Source organism: Falco naumanni, chromosome 4 (assembly GCF_017639655.2).
Source record: "Falco naumanni isolate bFalNau1 chromosome 4, bFalNau1.pat, whole genome shotgun sequence".
In the NCBI taxonomy this organism is placed as follows: domain Eukaryota; kingdom Metazoa; phylum Chordata; class Aves; order Falconiformes; family Falconidae; genus Falco; species Falco naumanni.
The window spans coordinates 96,923,565-96,945,387 of record NC_054057.1 but is presented as its reverse complement, the minus strand read 5'-3'; the positions used below and the strand labels follow the sequence as shown (position 1 = coordinate 96,945,387).

Sequence of the window (21,823 nt, the reverse complement as noted above, 5' to 3'; positions counted from 1 at the left end):
GGAGTACTGACAGCATGACCAGCTTCGGGCACAGAGGGTAAATAAAGGAGCTGTTACGCAGCTGTAGCTGTGGACTGGGAGGAAAGAAGGGCCCGAGCTGGCCAGCAGCTGCGCTGCTGCCGGAGGCACGGGCTGGGGAGCACCCGGTAGGGCTGCTCGGCACGGAGCTGCGCACGGAGCTGCCCTGCAGCGGGGCCAGGACGGCGGGAAGCAGATGGGGAGAAAAAGAACATTTCCTGGTGTCAGATTTAGCTGGAAGTGAGCCTGCCTTGAATTGACTTCACATGGTACGAAGCAACAACGGCTCAGAAACAGATTGAAAAATTTGTTCTACTCAAGGCCAGTGCTCCATGTGATGAAGTTACAAGATGGATGTATTTTATTTTGCAACGGCTGCTTTTCCACGGTGCTCTTGGCATGGTGGCCAGTCGTCTCCTCAGAGGAGGCTCTAACCCCCACCCCCAGTAACATCCCCACCCATCCACCAGTGCAGGGACACAGTGCAAACCAGACCCACCATGCCACACCAGAGCTCTTCTGTTTGGGTGAAAGGAGGCACACAAGGGGAATCTGAAGCAAACAGGGCCCAACACACCAAGCAGAGAACCTGGCTCCTGAGTCCCTCTTGCTCGGGATGCAGATGCACGCTTCCAGGTCCGCCTACGTACAGCTCGACAGGAGCCAAACTGGCCCGTGGGGTCTCTGGGCCGAGGCAGTCTCTTGTCGTACGCTGCGGTTAGCAAAGCACGGCCTCTGCCATTGCTGGAGCATCCCACAGCCCTTTCATCATAGCAGTGGCACCGACGAGTTAAACCACGCTGAGAGCCCAAGTGCTGTGCGAGAGGCTCTGAAGACAGCCGCGAGCGTGGCCCCAGCCTTCTGAAGAGAGACGAGGTCTTCCTGCTGTGAAAAAACAGCAATAACTGCAACCTGGAAAAGCACAAGCAGAGCTAAAAAGCCAGGGAAGAGGGACGGGGGTCAGCCTGAAGCCAAGGTAAAGTGGGTCTTTGCAAATGGTCTGGAGCTCCAGCAAAGGAGCCGGCCAGGCTGGCTGCTCCCAGCACGCAGCCTGCCTGTGTGGGGGTCTGGGGTGGCACAGGCAGGACCGGACTCCCCTGGGGTGGTGAGGGCAGCAGATCCCTGCCTGCAGCAGAAGCTCCTGGCTGCTTCTGCTCTGCTCTTCCAGCCACGGCTGCTGGTGTGGCTGGGTGGGCACGCGGGACCGGGTGCAGCAACCACCAGCAAAGCAAAGCCTGCCCAGGCTGGGCACTGCCCGCATCTTGAGAAAGGGCAGCGCAAGAGTCCAGCCCCTCCTGGCAACAGGAAGAATAAAGGCAGAGTTTAAAATCATGGCAGAAATGTTAAAATTCCTCTCGGACAAAGAAGGAACTTGACAACCAGCCCTTATCACCCCCTGGCGCTGCTTATCTCTGCTTCTCACTTGTTTCTTCCGAGATGGAAATAACTGGGCTGTATCAGGGAGCAGCTCCATCGCCAGACAATGCGAGAAGGAATGCCACGGCCCATGCCAGGCCATGCGATGCCTCTGCTGCGCTCCGTAATAAAGGATTTGCATACATTTGTGCACACATTAACATGCAAGATTTGGAATCCCTCAAAAAGCAACTGTCTGCTCAGCTCAGACGGGGAGTGTAAACGCAAAGGGGCAATTCCCTTCCTGCTTGGCTTAAGACGTATAAGGCAGCCCGATTTTTTCTCAGCATCGTGCCATCATTCTGATTGCAACAAGGCTTTTAGGTCAGTCATCAGTCAGTAACTCACAAGATTTCTTGGAAACGGGACAGGCTGTGGATTTGGGGCAGCTCATATGACCCTGGAGTCTCTTAACAAGGGTGTCTTAATATCCCTGACTGTTATCTCATCCCCTCATTTGACAGCTAATGAGGCATCTTTCCACCCTGACCAAGCTCCAGCTACACAGACCCATTTCTCCAGACCCCACAGGCAGGATAAACATTCATCTACACTGAAAAATTAACAGTCTCTCACTGCCATAGAGAGAGCCCAGCAGCTCTTCCCCACTCTGGGCGCTGCTCTCCTGTTTCATAGATGGGGAAGCTGAGGCACAGGAGCACCCACAGGCAGCACCCAGCCGTGGCTTCCCCACCGAATCTCTGAATATCAGCTTCATCAGAGGAGCCCCAGGCTTCTGTGCTCAAAACAGACAGCTGGAGCCAAAGCTCAGCCTCCTTCTCCAACTTTAACACTATTTTGAACCAACCGCTCCTGGTAGCCCCAGACAGCTGCTGCCCATGGCCCCATGGCCCTCAGCGACAGAGCAGCATCCCTCTGGACAAAACATTTCTGTGACTTCACAGCTCTTCCAGTCACTTCAGCTGGAAAAAAACCTATCAGTGGCAATGAACTGCAAAGACTTCATGCTACCTGGGTTGAAAAGGAAGCTTAGTGAAAGCTTTTATCAGCCCAGCCGGGGTGCAGGAGGCTAACGGAGGTGAATTAGACACAGGCATGTACAATAGCAGCAATTCAAAGTCTGAGGACAAGGTGCCCTTGATGGCTGGCAAAGACAGCCAAGGGAGGGCAGTGCTCACTTCACCCAAGATACTGTAGGAACAGTTGGCTTAAAAGATCAACATCAGGTGGTAGCAACAGAGCAGGTAGCAGAGTAACGCCAGAAAACCAAGGAAATGATAAATCATCCAGCAACCAAACTACTCCTACTGATGCAACTCCCCCAGATCTCAGTGGCCACAGGGGAGCACGTGCAGCTGTGCATCTCCAGAAAGGTCTGCAGTGGGTGAGGGAACACAGAGCATTGAAGAGCTGCAAGCCAGACTCTTCTCCATCTTCCCCATCCATCTTCCCTTCTCTACCTGCTTGATTTGCTCAAGGCAAGTCAGATTTTCAGTGTTGCTTTACTTTTAATCCCCTCTGACCTCCGCAGTGCCAAGAGCAGCAGTTGCGAAGGTATCCAGGGTGGCGTTGAAGCTTTTATTACAAACCCTGTTTCCGCTCCTGGAAAAATTCTCCTTTCTGGCTAAAGTTGTCCATGCTCAGTCTCAGGCTGGAGACTAATTTAATTTTTAAGACTCTGTAAAAATCCTTTACCGTTGCAAAAGTTATTCTTGCTTAATTAAGAAGAAGAAGAAAAAAAAAAGAACTATCCCCAGTATTGCCAGCTGCAGCCAAATACGAGCAAAGGCAGTCTCTAAGGATTTTCCAGTTGGTCTGCCTTCATGGTGAATCAGGACCATCAATTTGAGAAGCGGGTGGAGCATCTGCCTGTGGGTCCCCACTGCCCTGTCCCCAAACCACTGCTTCCCAGCAGCACAGCCCTGGGCAGCCCCCAGGGTGCTTCCAGATCTGCTGTCCATGGTCTAAGGCACCACGTAGCAGACAGCCATCAGTGCAGAAGGCTGCGCTCCTCCCAGATGGGACCAAGAAATTAGGACAAAACATGACACGACATACAAATCCCCAAATTCCTCACCTGGGCTGTCTTGGTGCCCTCTCAGGCAAACAAGGAACCAGGACCACAGCCCAAAAACGTGGCCAGACCTCTCAGCAATGCCCCAGGATGAATTCAAACATGACCAACCTTTCCAGCCTGTGGCTAAATCACACTGGGGGAGCTGGGGTGCACCACAGATTATTTTGGGAAGCCCAGGTGCACCCCAGCACTCTGCAGTGACCACAGGTCCCCAGCTGGTTTCCATTTCTCCTTGTGAGCTGGCTAAGAGCCCCAGGGTGTTTAAACAGCCTCCTGACCTGAACCACACTGTCAGACTGCTCCCGTGAGCTGCAACCCCTGACACAGACCATGAAAACTCTGATGCATAAAAATGAGATGCTTAAATTATGGGATATTAATAACTCAACAGTTCTCAGAGGAACTCTGTGTTTGGAGCTCTCAAGATATTTTGCAGAAGACGCAATTACTTTTTTTTTTTTTTTTTTTTTGTAATAGAGGTTAGGCAGAGGTAGGCAAAGTGCTATACCCATGTAAGCTGCACTTCGAGCAAGGGGGAAGAGGAAAAATCAGGCGCCGTGAGCCCCAGCCTGTTGCCCAGCCATGCGACCAGGAGAAAAGGTGTCCAACAGGCTGCTCTGTCACATCCAAGGTGATGGAGACAGCCTGCCAGCTCACAGGCTGACCACTCGTCTCAGCATATTTATGTTGGGTTGGCTCTTTCACCCCCCTTAAAGGCCCACCTCAGCCTACAGAAACAATTACAACCACATATTTTTCCCCGGTCACCAAGAAGAAATGCAAAGCACTGTTTTCCAAGTGGAAGAGAAGAACAGGCTCAGTAACAGCAATAACAACCCCAGAGCTGGTGGGCAAACAACACTGAAGCCAATCTCACGATTCCGGAAGGCAGAGGGAGCCACAGGATGGGCAGACCCAGGAGCTGTGGGCATTGGAGAGGGGCTTGGTGTCCCCTCTGGCAGGACAGCCCCAAGCCCAAGGCCCCGAGAGCTGGTGGGGATGGAGCAGGGGAGGCAGCAATGGGACCTTTGCCAAACTCTGCCCCTGGGCTGAGCTCAGCAGGGCTCCCCACCCCAGAGCCAGCGTGCGCCTGTGCTGCAATGCCCCTGTCCTACCCCACGGGTTATCTTGTCAGATTTTTATTATACCATTTGGTGGCTTTTCAGCCTAACAAGATGCAGAGCTGTAGCCCAGGGGGGTTCTTTCTGCTCCTTAACTGAAGGAAGAAAATTGCCTCCAAGCCTGGGGTTCTAGCAAGACTGGGGCTCTCCCTCTGGATCCAGGACCAGTCTCCATGAAGAAGCCTGTCTCTGTTCAGCATGTGGGACCTCACTGTCTTCTCAAGTTTGCGTAACCCTGGTCTCTCCACAGGCAGCATTTATCTTCCTGCCCCTCTCTCCCCCAGCGCTGTTCCAGGCTTGCTGCCCATCTCTCCAGCCCTGGTCGGTCTCATGACAGACGGGCTAAGCTAAGCGGGTTCCCAGCGATCTGCCCCGGGGATGTAAGTGCTATTTTAATGGACTTCACCAGTCCGCATTTGCAGCATGACAAGCAGAACCCACAGGAAGCAGTAAACACGCTGCAATTCCAGCATCTCCCAGGCCATACATCCTAAAGGAAAAAACCTGGCCAACGGGCAGAATGCTCAGAAGCAGGATGAGCTCGGTTGAAAATTCTAATTATTTCCAAAGTTAAGGCTTAGACAACGTCCCCTGAGACAGGCAATACCGACCCACTTGTGAAAGCAATCACCGCCAGGCTGATCTGTGTATGTGCTGGCTGAGCCTGAGCAATTCTGGCAACAGCAAGTGTCCAAGGCTGGGTCATTTTGTTAAGCCGGTAGAAAACATGCAATGGGAGAAGCTTAAAATACGAAGCAAAATATAATCTTGTTAGCTGCAGATAGTTTTACTTTACAAATCTTTATCACAGGCTCAAGCTGGCACCCTTATAAATACAACGCGGTGACGCGAGACATGTAAGTGCTCCCACAGTAGGTGAAATAATTGCCGAATAAAAATAAGTCAGATAAGTTACACGATAAGAGAGCTAAAACTGAAAGGATGACACTGCATCTGGTGCGAATAATTATTTTGGCATTATTCTGTCCAGCGCTAATCCTCAACAGCTCGAAAAGATTCAATCACTGTTTAGCACTGCCAAGGAATCATGGCTACAAAACAAAGAGTAACTGGATTAAAATCTTTCTACGGTCACAGGTCATGTCTGTGTCACATCTGCTTAAAATGTTCCTTCAAGGAATAAAGGAAATTTGACTTGAAGAGATTGCACCGAAAAACATAACCCCCAGGTTGCAGTTCCAGGTTGGTTTATAGTTAGGCATTCTGGCATGAAACAGAAGGATGCAGGAAGATTATTACTTTAAAACTCTCTTTCCTCAGGAATGCAAAATCACCACAATAAACATCTGAACAGTGATGTCCTCATCCAGAACACCAGCCTGCACACAGTCTGCTCAGAAAATACCCAGAGAACCCAGGCTTCCAGAAGCTGCATTTATCAAAGCAATAAAATTAGCACGGCGAGATGAGGATTTTTTTAATACTCATGGCTGTTTAGAGCCAGTTGAGCCTTCCTGATTATTTCTAAAATGAAAAATCCATTACGGTGGCATCAGCGTTTCTCCCTGACTTCCTGCAGCTGCAGAAATGCAATTTAACCATTAACCTTTTACATCCATAAACAACGAGAACAGCAAAGGCTGGGAAAAAATGTGCAGCCCCCTCACAGATCTCCACCAACGGCACGTTGAGCAAAGTTAGCACGCAGCTACATGCGTCCACAGAATGCTGCTTATTCCTTCTCCTCCTCCCTCTCCTCTACTTTCTATCCGTTCTAAGAATGCATGACAACTTTGAAGTTGCTGGCAAAAGACAGCTTCTTACCTGTTCCCACTGACGGTGACAGTGCAGGAGGGAAAAATACAGCGGGATGCTGAGCCGTCCTAGTTACGCCGGTCGCCTTTCGGCTGGTGGGCTGCTCCCAGGACCAGCCCAAGCACCGCAGTGCCATAAAGCATCCCGCACTCCCCCGGCGCAGCCCACCGCCCCGCCGCACACAGCCAGGGGCTGCCGCCAGACGGGCTTTTGTCGGAGCCTTTCAGAGGAGGCACGCACCGACCGCGGCACGGCTCCGAAGGAAACCTGCCGTGGAAAAACATGCCATTCCTGCCCCGCGCCTTAAGCTTTGGCTTAAATTGCCTCGCTCTGCAATCCAGCTCCGGAGGGTGCCCCCCTCTCTGCTCCCAATCCAAATGAATCCAGCAGCTCCCCCCTCCAGCCCGCCTTTCGCTAAATGACCCTTCGAGGTGGCAAGAGGATGTCCAATTTGCTCTCCGAGCGCAAGGCATTAACGAGGAGAGATGCAGCCCGTGGAGAATAATTGCTGGCGCGGGAGCGACGCGGGGCTCTGCTGTTGCATTGCGCTCCTCTCCTGCATGCTAATGAGCAATGATGTCAGCAAGCCAAAGTCACCGCATCCGGACCGCGGCCGGCCACCCTCCCGTTTATTTACAAGGAAATCAGCCCGCTCTTAGAAATCAATAAATCCTCTAGGCTGCTTAGGGGGAAAAAAAAATAAAAAACAATCATAATAAATCCTTCTCGCTGGCTCGCATGTGCGTGTTTCAAAGAGTTGGCTCCACACCAGCAGCCCAAATTGAATGGTGTGAAGACACTAATTATCCTTCCCCAACTATCATCTTATTAGATGCTGACCGAATCTCAACTCGCTGTCAAACTTAAGGCACTGCTTCTTAGGTACGCAGGCTATTAAAGCAACAATCCGCTGGCTCTCAGCGACGTATCGTTTTTCTCCTGGCTTTCAATGCCCTCTTAATTATTTTCTGCAGTCATTTGCTACGATTCCCCACTGGGTTTTAGACGTAGCATGTTTGTGCACCAGCAGGGCTAAATATTCTGGGAAATACAAGTTATGAGCGTGGCATTTTGGTTACCACATATTTTAATACATTTTCTTTCATACAGCCCCGAGAGAGGCACGATTCGCACATTTTATGTGTATCTCAGGTGAGTACTGTGAGCCCCAGGAATACAGCACGCCAACAGGGATACCACCACCTCCTTCCCCCATGTTCTCCTCCCTCTGGAAAAGAAAAGAAAATGCAGAGAAGGAGCTTTGCTGCCAAATCTCTTCTGCTGGTCCTAAAGCCCATTGCTTGGGAATTAGGTGATCACAAATTTCTAATGCAAGTCAACAGGAGGAGAGCGTACTTCTTAGCTCCTGCGTTTGCGAAAAGTGAGTGAAATCAAAAAACCTAGTTTTTGTGGACTTGGAAAAATACAGAAAGCAAATAAAACATGCCCAATATACTGCTTTTGTAGCACGCTCCTGACTTTTGGGGCCTGAATCCGGATTTCAGAGCCCTTGATTTTGGCAACATTAGCTATGTTTACAGAACACAGAAGGATGCAAAAACTACAGCTGTGAGTCTTTCTGCAGTTTCAAATGCCTTGAATTATTATTATTAAGGCTCATAAATTAGGTTTCATTATATGGAATTACACTCAAAATCTCAAGGGGGACCTTCAGCTGGGACAAACCAGCCCAGCTCCCCCTTGAAGGTCCCCAGCTTCCCCTGGCCAGGTGGGATGGAGCGAGAACCTGCAGAGATCTCCTCTGGCTCAGACAGCTTCAGAAGAAAGAAAGTATTCAGGGTTGTTGATAAAACATTTGAGCACTTACAGTTCCTTTCTTAATTATTTCTTAAGTATTTTTTTCTCTCCCCCCCCCCCCCCCCCCCCCCCCCTCTATTTTTAATCCAATCTGCAGCTGCAAGTCCAAGAGCTGAGCGCAGACCCTGTTACCCTATCTAGCCGGGTCAGACCTTCCTTTCATGGAAGAAGGAGCAGCATCACCTCCACTTCTGCTGGGCAACTCCTCCAACTACACAGAGCAACAAAACTTCTATGAAAAAAAAATTCCCCTGACCCTTCAGCTTCCTAAACTGGCACATTTTGCCCCTTCCAGCTCACCTCTCTATGGTTAACGTGCCACAGCCCAGAGATGATGTAGTTTTCTTCTTGAAATGAGAACATGTTAATTACAATGCAAAGAAAATGAGACAAAACTGAACAGGGCAAAAGCAAATAAAGAAGCCTGGTTATAAAATGATACTGTTGACAGAAATGCTGTAAAGCAGAAATTACCTGTGTTTACTGTAACGATCTTCCCTGGAAATGTGTTGCTAAAAGCAGGCAGCAGTGACTAGGGACTGCAACCGGCACAAAGAATATGTCCTGCTCCGTACGGTGGGTCCTGTAGGTGCTAATTTTCGTCAAACCCATGAGTAAAATGCCTGACTTTATCTGCATGAATTTTCAAGGAGCAAAGGCCCTTCAGCTATAAACACTTGGGAGCAAAGTGTCTGTTAGTGCTCCAAGTGCCACTTGGGCAGGACCACCAGCTGGCCCCTTGCTCAGGGGTAAGGTTGGCAGGGCACAAGCCCAGGTGTCCAACCCCACTTCTTGTATGACATGCTCTGTGTAACTCCATCCACAGCAGCTTTGATAACCCGGCACCAGCCTGGTATGATCCCACCACAGGGTGGATGGTGGTGTCATCCCCGTGCAACCAAGCATCCTACAGCAAAGGTGAGTTCTGCTTGGCTGTCTTGGCCAACCGGACCACCCGCAAGAAAGGGATCACATCAGGAATTGCAAACTTTTAAGTACAAGCTAATCCACAAAGATAAAATGGGAGTGAGAATCGTGAAAAGATGTAAAAGGTCAGTAAGACCAACACTTACAACATCTCAGCTGCATGACTAGCTATGAGCAGAAGTGCTTGTGTATCCAAACAGCATGTATAATCATCACTGCTCCTCACAGACTTATTCCAGTCCTCGCAAACCTAAATAGCCACAACATCCAACAAACAGCCTCTTCTGAGACAAGAAATAAGATTGGAAGCTGCCACATTTGGACACACAAGTGTCTTAGGAAAGTGGAAATGATCCTTCCTGCTTTGAAAGCTGCCAGTTCGCTGGCAACTGCTCCATATTACCATTACCTACTGCGAGGCTTGTGAAAAGGTCATGTGTTGGAGTAACTCCAGAAGGCACGCAAGATTTCTTGACAGATTCTGCATATTATGCAGGTGAAACGGGTGTTTCATTAAGCAGCAAGGAGAATACCAAGCCGGTGGAGCACATTATCAAAGGTCATGTGAAGGACTTGCACCATTACAAGGCTGGATGCTGACAACTGCCAGCAATAAGCAAATGACCAGAAGTAAAACCTTAGCTGCAGAAATAAAGATCAAGAGCAGGAAGCCCCCGCTTAGGTGCAGAGGTGTGAGATGGATAACTCTGCTTGTAAACATAGCCACTTTCTGCTCTTTGCTGCTGGTTTTAAAGATAAACTTTAAGCTTTCTGCCATTTGCACAAACTCATACCTACGGCTCATTTAACAAATCGTTGTAAGAGCCCATGTTTCATAAACGCTGTATTTTATCCCCTTGGTGTATCGATCAGCTGTCAGTCAATAGGGCTCCACGTGACACTGCCGGCTCTCCTGATGACAACGAGCTACACGGCACAGCCACAGGCAGCGACAGCAGACTAGTGCCCTCCAGGTCACCAGGCTACTAACCTGATGCATGTCAGATCGAGTTGCCCTTCTGAATTATTTAGTGAGCATCCTCTGCTGCCGTGTGCCAGGGCAGAGCACAGTGCTGCCACTACGGGATGTCACAGAGGCTCCAGCCTCTGCCACCCTGAAATGCTGCCTGTGGGGTGAAGGCTGACTGCCACCACGTGCACCACCAGCCTGTCTGGGCTTGCTGGGATGGCAGGTCCCCCTGCCATCACTGAGCCCACCCTGGCTCACAACTCGCAACTGGCACAGTAACAGATTACTTTCCCATTACTCTTTCTAGCCACAGAAACGCAGAAATGGGCACTTAACATGGCTTTTCCCCCTTCCGTCCCACACTTGCCCCTGTACTTTGCAGAGCAATCTCCACAGGCTGAGCCAGCCCTCCCGCCCCGGGTGCCAGGACGGGATGTGTCCTGCGGTCCCAGGGCTGGGGACAGCTGGAGCGGTGCTCCCCTGGCCATGGGGCAGCAATACACAGCAGAGTGAGAGGCTGGGGAGGGCATGGCTTTGCAAAGACCAGAAGGGAAGGGCAAGGTGATTGCAAAAAGCTGTTAGCAGTGAACAGGGAGGAGGGGAGACCCTACATGGTGGGGTCTGGCTCCACTCCTCCTGGGGCACACAAAGGGATAAACCCAAGGTATGGGGAAGGCTTCTTGGAGAGCTCGAGTCATGAAATACAGGTCATGACTTTAAATGAAGTTAAGTTCTCTTTTTTTCTTCTTTTTCTTCTTATTCTTTTTAAGCAAGGCATCAGACCCTCCCCGTATCTCTCAATGCCAGAAGCAGGGATGTCTTATCTCAAAGAAAAACGGGATGGAGGGAGGGACAGAGAGACCAACATCAGATGCCGATCTTTAATCCCAAAAACTTGGGCTCCTCCGCTTTTCCTCGGGGCTGCCATTTGTACTTTCACGCGGCTGCTGCGCAAGCCAGACCCGCTCCTCCTGCTGTCACTGCTGCTGCGTTCCACTCATTTTCGGCACAGCCACGGATAAGGATCTGTGCTGTCGGTCTGCAAGCAGGAATTTAGTTTTTAAACACCCTTGAGCCCAGCAGCAGCTGACAGAGAAGGGGAGGTACAGCCCATATGCACTGCAGATGATTTTAGACACAATTTTCTGTATTTTTTACCAATTCACGCAGCAAGACAGGCCTGACGCTCGCTGGCATCCTCCGGTGCGCAGGCAGAGTGGGGTAGTGAGGCTGCAGCTGTGAGCACACCCTGTGCCACCCATGTCCTCGGCCAGCGCTGAGCCATGCAAACGCAGGGGTGACGCCGTGGGAGGACCCAGCACACTGTGCTGGTGCTGCCACCCGAGCATCGCTGCCTTGCACCCCGTCCCCCCATCACAAGGAACCCCAAAAGGACCCTCACCCACCACACACCCCCGGCTCGCAGACTGACACCACACGTTCCGGTGCAACACGCGGAGCACGCTGCAGACAGCATTTCAATCAATCACTATCTCTTTCTCTCTCTCTCTCTTTTTTTTTTTTCTTTTTTTTTTTTTTTTCCAAAAAATCACCTTAACACAAGAAGCTTTAGAGAGCTTAACAACAATAAGGCTTTTCATAGCCTCCGGCTTTAACTCAGCAGTACTATGTTTTTCACTTTTGTGCGTTGAAATCAAATCTGTAACTGAATGTGAACAACAATCTAGATGCTCATGTGGTTTTCTCCCCTTTGCTAGCCTGATAGTATTCTAATCTGAAGACTTTTTAATAGTGTCCTTTAATGATGTCTACAAAAGCCTCATTAAAGCACTGTATTGTAATTTAAGCTAAATAAACTCAACACAGTTATTTTTTTTAATGACATATTTTTCTTGGGGCCTTTCCATGAACAATAAAACATTCACTGAAAATATGTTACAAAGGAAACGCATAAATCTTCAGCTTATCTGGTGGTATGTTTTCCAAAGATCTAAACCTTTGATCAGCAACAAATTAATTTTCCATTTACACAAAATAGAAGATGTATTTTCAGGATAACCAACTAACCCTGCAAGTCTGCATTAATGTGTGCCTTGGCAGCAGCTCAGGACTCCCTCGCTGCCGCCCTTCCCGCTGCCTGACGCTGTCAGGGCCGCTGTCATGTTAGATGATTTTTATTTTATTTCTTGGCTTCAAACCTGTCTAACAGGGTGTTTCGGGTCAGTAGTTATGCCCTGAGGATTTCTTGCCTTTGCTCACTGAGCTCCCCTCTGCACTATCCATGCACAACCTGGTCCCCCCCAGCAAAAAGCTGTGCATCCCCCAGGACCAGGGCATGGTGCTCCACTGTCTCCGTGCTCAGAGGCAAGTCTTGAGCCAGCCCAGAGTCCTGGTCAAGCAACACAAGTCTGGCTTTTACCTCCCTAGAGGTAACTAGAGGTAAAAACTGGACCGTGCACATCTTCTCTGGCTGCCAGCAGGGTTTTGGTGCTCCAAGCCAGGCACCGCAGGCAGGTCCCAGGGCTGCACAAACCTGCATCCAAACTCCTCAGGAACCACCGATGCTTTCAGATGGCCATGTTTCTGCTCCTGCCCAGGAGAGACACGGCTGTCCGCTCTTTGCCAACTATGAGAAAAGACCTATTTGCTGCTTGCTTGCAAATTGGTGTAAATACACAGGGAGATGGTAAATCTAGCACATTTTTGGATCCAGCTGATGCTCGGTAACACATCTGGGAGGAAATCACACACGCTGGGACATGAATGGAAATGGGCTTTCGTGATGTCTTTGAGTCTTAGATTTCCCAGTGTATTCACAAATGCAGGGAGAGTGGTCATGGTCAGGAACACCTGGCTCCTCACCTCCTAACTGATCACTAGGAAGAAAGGTGCCAAAATAGGTTTTTATTCTGTACCTGAGAGCATGAAGTAGACCTGGATGATATAAAACCAGCCAGAGCAAGGTGATGGACTGGCACGCGTCCACCCCAGACTCTACCCATGACAAGACTTCTACAATCTAGCTAACCTTGACTCTAAATTAAATAAAAAAACCACCAACAACTGAACCAATAAAATGACTAAAAGTGTTATCTCGACTTAAGCCTGGGTGTTTTCCTGGCTGCCTGGCGTGCACGGAGGGGGTCAGCGTGTTTGAGGCTCTGGCAAGGTTTGCAGCCTGGCTGTCCCACCGGCTGTGGCTGGATGGAGCTCCAGCACCCCTGAGACAGCCTGGCACTGCACACAAATGACAAGAGCTGTTTGCTATTCTTCCCTTTGTTTTAATTAGTAATAACAATTTGTTATCATGGCTTGACATTTGTTCATACTTAGGAATAAATTGCTTCCTTGAATGATATGCTGAGATTACAACGGGCTTTCTGTGTTTGTGTTGGTTTTAGTAGTTCATAACAAACCATGAAATTCATTACTCTTGCCACAAGCACCCATGAGATGTGCCAACCAGGGTATGATTTATACACAGCTCGACTCATGGAAATTAAAAGGTTTTAACGTTGCCTGCAAGAAGTCAAGGGTTTTAAATTTTGAATACAGCTGAATTATAAAAAAAATAATCCCAGGCTCAAGCTACTGCATTGTTTTATCTGCCTAAGGAGCCTAAACATGAAAGCGAGGGTAAAAATTATTCACTAAGTATTAATTAATTTAAGTGTATAATTTGAACAGCCTTTTTAGTGATAAGCCTTCTGGCCTGCAAGTTACTTCATTTCTCATCTTTTTTTAACTGCTTGGAAGCAGTATAAAGGAAGATACTTAACGGCAAAACTTCTCTGCTACAATATAATTCGGCAAAACAGTCCCTGAAAGAAATGACTGGAAAACAGCCTGCGCCTCACCATCCTTAATGGGAAAGGGCTGTCAGTCAAATCCGAGTCGCATTTCTCCATGCCATGTCAAGCCTCGTACATCAAACCCAATATACAAATTGCCAGCCCCATCAAGATCATTAGAGCCGCTCAGCCCGCGCGGGAAAGGTCAGCACATCGCCAGCTGACGGCTGCCTGCTCCCAACGCAGCATCAATCACCGCCCTCATCAAAGGCGGCCACAGCGTGCAGCTGGAAACCCGCATCCCTTCCTCGCACAACCTGTCATCCTCGAAACCCACTTCCCTTATTCCAAAACACGGCCATGCTTTTATCTTGCCGTGATCTATAGGGAAATGCAACTAAATTGTCTGCCGTAGGAACAGCGGAGGATCAGGACCCACTGGGAGGGATTAAGACCATTCAGGAGAGGGTCAGCCAGTAGCGTGGTCCCTGACTCCAGCGCTGGCTCGCTCCTCTGTGGGTCCCAGCCTGTCTCCATCTCCTGGATGGGTCCCGTGCAGGCAGTATCCCAGCAGCATCCCTCCCGGCTGCACAAGCCCCAGCCCCTGCCCCCGCTAACAGTCTCTAGTGAAGGGTCAAAGCCACCCCACAAGGAGATGCTGGTTGCTGCCATCGTAGCCATGCCAAAGCACGGCTCGCAGATGTCCCCAGCCAGGGGACTTCAGGTGTGCCCCACACTTGCAGAGACACCAGCATCACTGTGCTGGGCTGCTACTGCCCTCCACCAGACTGAGGCTCAGGCGTGGTGCTCCCAGCCTGCGCGAGCCCACGAGGGCACCCTGCCCACAGCTCGCGCACCAGGAGGGGTGTAGAAACCCCGTTACTCACAATTAACAGGGGCACTACCGAATGCTATTGCTGTCAGCCATTGCTTGTTAAACACGCTAAAAACCACAGGCCATTTCTTCCTCTTTTTTTCCCTACCACGCTGTGCTGCACGCAGCATTATCTTCAAAGGGTGAAGCAAACATATTTGCTAAACATAAGCAGACTAAATACATCAGCCTTTTAGAAGCAATTATTGCTGCTAGAGATTAGCGAGTCCCATTGTTTCGTGGTTCAGAAAGCATTTTGCTGGCTGCCTTGGAGTGGGCTGTTCTTCAAAGCAAGCACCCTGTGACAAGGAGTAACCCCTCCCCAGTGAAATAAAAACCAGGTGGGCATCCAAAGGAGCAGTGCTTTCTTTTTGCTGAGCATTTTAACTTACAGTGTCTCCTTGCAACTAAAGAACAGCAATTTGGGGGTCAGCTCAGCTGCTGCCAGGGGGTGTACCAAGGGCTGGGTCAGACAGGCTCCCATGGCAGAGGGGTGAAGGCATTTCTGGAAAACAGTGGATGTTCTTGGGGTTAGACCTGAGAACCTTTCTGCAGCATGCTCAGACTGGAAGGGATTGCTCTGACCAGTTTTTAGACTGGCTGCACGGCTACAGAGCAAAAAACAAAATACAAAGGAAAAAAGGCAACAATGCAAGTGCTGGACATCGTCCTCTTCCCTCCATCCCAAACAGGTTGGGATGCTCCAGACCAGGGTGGCTCACCCAGCTGAGATCCTTAGAAATGTAGAATTGCAGAGTCAGGGCAACATCTCACCTTCCCATGGCCTTATTTCAGGGCAAACAGCTCAATCCCCAAAATTCCTTCTCTGTGCAGCGATCATTCCCTCATATCCATGCGGGGAAGCCGAGGGGGAGCGCAGTCAGGGTCCTTGCAGTACTAAACACTTCAAACATGCATCTCAAAAAGATGAGCAACCATGGATGGCCAAACAGACAGATGGGGGAAGGAGTAGGGAAGCTCACAATACCAGCGAGACTATTATAATTAGTGTAATAAGCAGCAATCACAGCTCAACAGCTGCCTTCCCCTCCCCGAGCGTCTGCTCCACGCACTGGCACAGACCCATGGCCAAGAAAGATTTTGAGGCTTGCTGTACTCTGAATATCTCTGCTCTGAAAAAAGTTTTGACTTTGGTAAAGTTTTCATTCCATGACAGACGCAGAGGAGAGCACTTTCCTGCTTTCCCAGACTTTCCACCACCACCTGAGCAAGCAGCACGCTGTGCTTAGAGAAGGGGCACGAAACTGGGTTTAGTTTTGATGTCAACTGCGACTCTGCATGTGGCTTTGAACAAAACTTCGTCACTTCCACACTGAGGCAAATCTGCCATACTCAGCTTTCTGAAGTCCCTAGAGCCTCAGAGATGAGCCATTCTACTGAAAATGACACAACACGACAAAAATAATTTACGGTGGGCATATATATCCGTCCTCCTCTGATGGGCACATGCCCAACATCCTTCTCTGAAGCATCCTAAGATAAATTCCTTTGAAACACACTTGTCCTCACCCATGCCATGTTTGCAAAAAGTTGGCAGTGAGCACATAGCACAGAAAAATTGCTCTGCAGCTCACCAAAAGCCAAAGCAGCCCTGGTTTAATGGAAGGAGACTTCCTGATAGAAGAATATTTTAAAGGATTGGAAAGCAGATACAGTGATATAACTGGAGTGCAATGATTTTTATTATTTTTTTATATACTAACCGTTAATTGGTTTGGAAACGTTGAAAACGGTGGAGAAGTTATGGGGTAGATGCTCATTTGAAATCTGCTGGGAATTTAGGTGAAAACACTGCCTGTTGGCAGCTCACCAGCAGAGCCCGTGCTGCCTGCACAGGCACCAGACACCTCACCATGCCGCAACGCCCACCCTGTGCTGCTCCTGGTTGTGGCCAGAGCTTGGAATAGCCAACATCAGATGTGCCTGCTGCTCCACTTCAGATTCGTGCCATGTGCTACGATGAAACACAAATGAGCCTTCTCTAGGTTTCTGGGGAGCTGAGGACTAACGTCTCCCAACACCCTCATCAAACAACCGCTTGCTGCTGCTCTTCTCCTTTTGGGGAGCCCGCTGCAAGGGAAAAGCGCTACCACCCTCACCCCTAACCACCAGTTTAGGGGCTTGCAGCCAGTACAGGGGTTGCAAAGTTGCTTACGTGAGAGGCTATGGCCCTAAATAGCAAAATATCCCGTGGCTTAGATGCAGACTAATTCTGAACTATTTCTGGTGCTCATGCTCCAGGAGTGATTGCTCTTCTTGCTTCCTTTCTGCTACCCCTTGGTCTAACAGAGCCGGTCAAGAGAAGTCAGATGCTCAGGATAACTGGATATATTGGCAGTAGTTAAGGATTCAGCTCCCACTGATTTTTAGTGGGTGTTAGACACTGAGAAAGTGCCTACTGTGAAGATGCTCAGAGGTGTGAGCTCCAAGTTCTTCATGCAATCAACCCCTTCCTACAGTGCTTAAGAAAATGAGAGCATGGAGCCAACAAATAACAATCTTGGGAAGCGGAGAATATTTACATTGAGGAAATTTAACCCCTTGTGAAGAAAGAAGCCCCAGCCAGGCTGGGCAGGAGAGTTCAGGAGCAACTGCAAACAGGCAGTGATCTGCTGGAAACAAGGATGCCAACAAACACTGCACCAAAGGGTTGAAAAACATGATGCGTGACACCAGAACAAAGATTTCTTTAATTTCCTAGTGCAAAGAAACACATTTGTACTTTCCTGAAGAGCAGCACATCAAAGCAACAAGAGGAGCTGTGACACTGATCCTCCCCAGCTCCCAGCTGGAATCCAGCTCATCATGTGGACCAGCCATGGCAGCTCCCACACAGCCCCTTCCCCGTCAGCGCACCTTACCGACCAGTTACACGGCCAAAAGGTAAGCAAGTTAACCAAAGCCGTGTACGTGGGGTGCTACAAGGCACAGCTTTATGCAGAGTGACAAAACATGACACACCAGAGACCGAGGCGCAGCAAGTGGCACTGCCTGCTGCGTGCCTGGCACACGCCACGCTGCTCTCGTGGCTGTCATCGGGAGCTGCGGGGCTCCTTTCTCATACACGGCGGGGAAAAGGTATCAGAAAGCAAAGAGCATGGGTACGGTCGAGCTTCTCCCTTGCCACTCTGCTGTAAGGCACCAGTGGAAATTAATGGGGCTTTCAAGTACCTAAATGGATTGCAGAGACATCCACAGTGAATCTATTACCTAATTAGTCAAGATTAGCATTTATTTTATCCAATATGCATTCAGGTAAAAGAGGTAGATCTGTTATAACTGTGTAAGCCCCTTTTGCACTTAAGAAGTAGGACAAAGCTGTCTCCCAGTGACAGTAATACCAAGACAAGGTGCCTGTGGGTACAGCCTGAGCTGGGGTCATCGCCTGTGGTGGCTAATGGCATGGGGCAGGGCCAGCATCACAGAATCACTTAGGTTGGAAAAGACCTTTAAGATCAAGTCCAACCGTTAACTCAGGACCGCCAAGTCCACTTACTAAACCATGTCCCTAAGTACCACGTCTAGCACCACAGACCTTTAGCCCCGAAGCCCAAATCTGGCAGACCTGTGCAACCAGTACAGCCTTTGGCACAAGCCTGACCCCAGCCTCGGGCTCACACTACTGATCTGGAACAAGGTATCCTAAAATCTGGCACAAGACCCTATCTCATCTCAAAGGAATATTTAATCCATCAGGCTGCTACTGCTTCAGACTGTCCACTTATGCTGCGGGAAGTCGAACATCCTTTGCCGTGATCCCGTGTCTGAGGATGTCACGGCTGGCAAATAAACATATTTCAACCATTTAAGTAGCTCCACTTAACAAACCTAAGAAACACTTTAGATTTATAGCACCAGAGTAATTTGATACCTTCTAAGCTGTTAATGAAACAAGCATTAATACTATTTTATCATCAGTTGTAATCTTCCTGGCATCGTTTCACGCCCACAGATAACTCACTCCGTAACTCAGTACTTACAATGCGTGTTGGACAAGGCCCCCAGCCGATTTCCAGCACCCTGAGAACTCAATCTCCACTAATCCCAGCCCTTTCCAGCAACTCAGACTTGAGCAATCTAAAAAGGAGACACATGAAGTCATTTAGGCTTATCTCTCTAATTGCCTCCTTGCCTGCCTGCGAGTCAGGGGTCCTGCGTCAGCCACTTGCACTCACATAAGACACGGCAGTCTGAAAAATCAGACCTAAAATATTTACTGTGAGCACTTTCAGAACTGTAAGTGAAACCGATTAAATCCTGCTTACTACTGCAAGTCCAAATGCAATGCCTGCAACGAGGAATACACTGGGGTAACAAAGCAAGCGTTCATGCCTGTCCTGTGCTGCAGCTCTTTCCAGGTCTGTGGCTGTGTAACACAGACTCCAATTCTCTCGATGGCTTTTTCGTTCTGCCCAGTGCCAACACAGTGGAAATGTTAATGAATACCATGCCATAAATATTTAATGCACATTTTCCTGTGAGTCCTGCTGCGATTAAATAGCCACCTCATTACCCAGGCCCATCTTTCTTTCATTTTTATCTTTGCACAAAATACCAAGAGTTGGAACGATACCCATGCGATCGAGCCCCTGGAAACATCACTGCATAAACCAACACAAGCAGGGCAAAATCCAAACACAAACTTTCCAAGAATGTAAAGCAAAATCTAACCCTGTCAGAGCAAATATTTCATCTCAGCTATCTCCTCCCAAGATGTGCAGAGAACAAAAAGCAGAGGGGACAAGCCAGCGATATACTTTACTTTTGAGTGCAGTTATTTGTCGGGTTTTGTTATCTTTTTCCATCGCATTTGGAGGTCCTGGCCACAACAGGGGCCAACTTCACATACCATCTGGATAGGGGCATCCCTGGGTATCACCCCGGGGCCGGCTCTACTCAGACACCAACACCTGAACTGCTCCAACAGGAGCTCTGCTGCTCTCCCCACTCTGAAACTTGGAAGGATGTCCATGATTTATCCAAGGTTGCACAAGCAATCCAGGACAGATGTGGAAGGGACCATGGATCACCCAGAGGTGTCACCATCGCTGCTCTGGAGTTGCTACACCTGTGACGCTCATGCATGGTGTCCAAAGCACAGCTGACCACAAGATCCACCATGCTTGCATTCACAACATCACGATAATAATTTAGGAATCATGATAGAGAAATACTAGGATATTGTTTTCTGGACCATTAGAATTGATACGTTTGAGTCTTTCCCACCAACTCTGAGCTCAAAAGCTCTTTTTCAAACCAAACCGAAAGCTGCAGTCCTCCTGGGATCTCCCAAGACCACAAGAGTAACGCTGAGCGCCCAGAGTCAGCCAACACAGGGCTGGCAGCACTGGGGACGGGGTCTGTGCACGCTGCCAAACACAACACGTGGGATTTCCAGTGCTGCTGTCCAAGCACGTCCCGGCTGGAGAGAGCACCAGTGCTGGATACACATTTGTGCTGCTCCCTGCAGCTCTGCATCACAGGGAGATGCTCTGGCTTTCACATGGGCCATGGGAAAAGTGTCTTCCGAGAGAGGAAAGTCGTACAGTCCAAAGTCATGCCAAACTGCTAAAAATATAAATGACTCAAAGGAATAAAGCTTGTGTATGTCAGAAGTTTTGGTAATTCCTCTCAAATACATAATTTTTTGGCACAGATGCTAAAATGTAAGTGGAGGGCAAGCATTTAGTTCTGGGAGAGTCCCAGCTTCTGTCTCTCCAATTTATATATGGAAGCAGGCTCATTACGCAATACGTGTTTCCGCGAGTTCTGCATCAGGGAGGGTGTGAAGCTAAGGCTAATGAGGGGGATATCATTAAGAGTAATAAACAGTACAAAAGCAAGAACAAATAGGCTTGTCTGAAGCATGGGCAGCTGCTACATGTATCACAGAGAGCTGCAAAAGTGAGAAACTGGGAGTCTCTCCGCTTTGAGACAAGGGAGAGGGCAACAAGCTGTGGAGCATGGGCAATACTGGTGAAGAACCGGTGCCAACTGGTCAGACGGCTTTTGCAGTGCTATGCACAGACACTGGGTGCACAGTGTAGTGCCATATACTAACACATGGGCAATTTAGAGGCCACTGGAGATTAAAATATGCATTTTCTCCTCCAGAACTGGCCCTGAGACACTACCCCAGCCCCAGCCCAGTCAATAACACACAAAGAGCGCATTCAGAAGACCACTTAAATGTATTTTGTTTGTCTGTATTACACTGATGCCAAGAATAAATGTACATCTATACTGTCTCATTTAAAATTTGCTGCCGCCAAGACAGCCAGCCCCTGGGAAGCACCAAGACCCATCTCAGTGTCACATCCACGAACGCCAGCACATTTCCAAGGCCAGCCTGAAACAGCTGGTTGGATTTATAGGTTAGCACCTCCACAAATAAAGTGAGGGGGCCATTTCGCTCAGCCTCTGGAAGCAGCTCGCTCCCAGCCCCCTCAAGGCATCTCTGCTGGGGAAGCACCCGGCAGTGGCTGGCAGGATGCTCCAGCACCACCGGTGTGGTCCCCTTGTCACCACACTGACATGGTGACCGTCCCACAGCACCCTAGGGAAGCGAGCTCATCTAGTGTCCCTTATTGACCTAAGATGACAGCTGCCTTTTGGAGATAACACCCCCCCCCCCCCCCCCCCCCCTTTTAAAAGGGAAAAAAAACAGGAGCTGCTTTTGTTTTTCCTCCTCTGGGTGAACAAATAGACTCATTTAAGGTGTAAGTAGATCAAGTAGCTAATTAAGGAAATAACCAATAACTTAATCAAGATCATTAGAGGAATCAGCATGCTGCTGCCATTATTTAAATGGTAGAAGAGCAAAAATATGCTCGTGCAAGTGGAGCCTTCAAAGCCTCCGGGCAGCCCAGTCTACGTGGTGGGAGGCTCCCATGTCACCCTATTGCTGGTGCTGAAGTCACTGAGGAAAAGGCTCAAATCTCCTGGTAATTTCCCGCAGACAGAATGTTTAATCATCCCCCAGCCGCCACCACAAAAATCCTGACTGAATGATTCACACGTTGAGGAAAAACTTTGCCATAAGCAGCAGCACGGTCTTCTGCTCCGGGATGCAGCCCCTGCCTGTTTTTGGCA

The 21,823-nt window shown here is 49.2% G+C and overlaps 1 protein-coding gene across 2 annotated transcripts in view; it reads right to left on the bottom strand.

Annotated features, from left to right (window-relative positions):
- Positions 1–21,823, bottom strand: part of PRICKLE2 (prickle planar cell polarity protein 2) — a 109,078-nt gene that overhangs the window by 36,912 nt on the left and 50,343 nt on the right. The window contains exon 1 of one of the 2 annotated variants that reach the window (XM_040592911.1): positions 6,379–6,899. The exons of the other annotated variant lie outside the window; for it this stretch is intronic. The gene's annotated coding sequence lies outside the window, so the exon portion shown is untranslated. Of the gene's footprint in view, positions 1–6,378; positions 6,900–21,823 lie in introns of those variants that run through there. 2 annotated transcript variants of the gene reach the window in all.